This window comes from Rhincodon typus, unplaced genomic scaffold (genome assembly GCF_021869965.1).
Source record: "Rhincodon typus isolate 14 unplaced genomic scaffold, sRhiTyp1.1 hic_rhity00000697, whole genome shotgun sequence".
NCBI classification, from domain to species: Eukaryota; Metazoa; Chordata; class Chondrichthyes; order Orectolobiformes; family Rhincodontidae; genus Rhincodon; species Rhincodon typus.
Window position 1 is genome coordinate 21872 of NW_025966335.1, and position 624 is coordinate 22495.

The window sequence follows — 624 nt, forward strand, 5'->3', positions numbered from 1 at the left end:
GGACATTGATTTGAGGAATGAATATTTGCCAGGCTGCAGAAAGAGTCCTCACGTCTTTGAAAAAGCGACCACCTGAGTTGGCAGAGGGGTCTGAAGTTTTACTTTCTCATGTGAAAGATGACCCCTTCAGCAGTGCAGCACTCCAATAGACCTGCACTGGGAATGTCAAACGAGACATTTGTGCTTCAGAGCCTGAACTGTGACTTGAACCCAGAGCCTCTGATTCAGAGACAAGAAAGCCAGCCACTGAGCCATAGCTAATATTGAAAGAAACAGTCAGCCAATTTTGTGTCTCTCAGCACTTTCTCTAGAATTCCACCTTGTTTCTGTGAAATTGTGCATAACTTCTCTTTTTTTAAAATGTAGTTATGAATATTATAACTCCAAAATACAGAGCAGAGTTACAAAACTTGGGACATACTTTCAGGATCTTTAATATGTTATCAAGTCCGATGAGAAAACTGCTTGCTTTGAACAAATATTTTGACACTTTCATTTTAAATAAACATCTTAACAAATCTTTAAAGTTCATTAATGCCTGCATGGTAATAAAATTTAAAAACTACTAAGTCACCGAGAATCTTTGAAATTCTTATAAAAACCAAAAGAACTGCGGATGCTGTA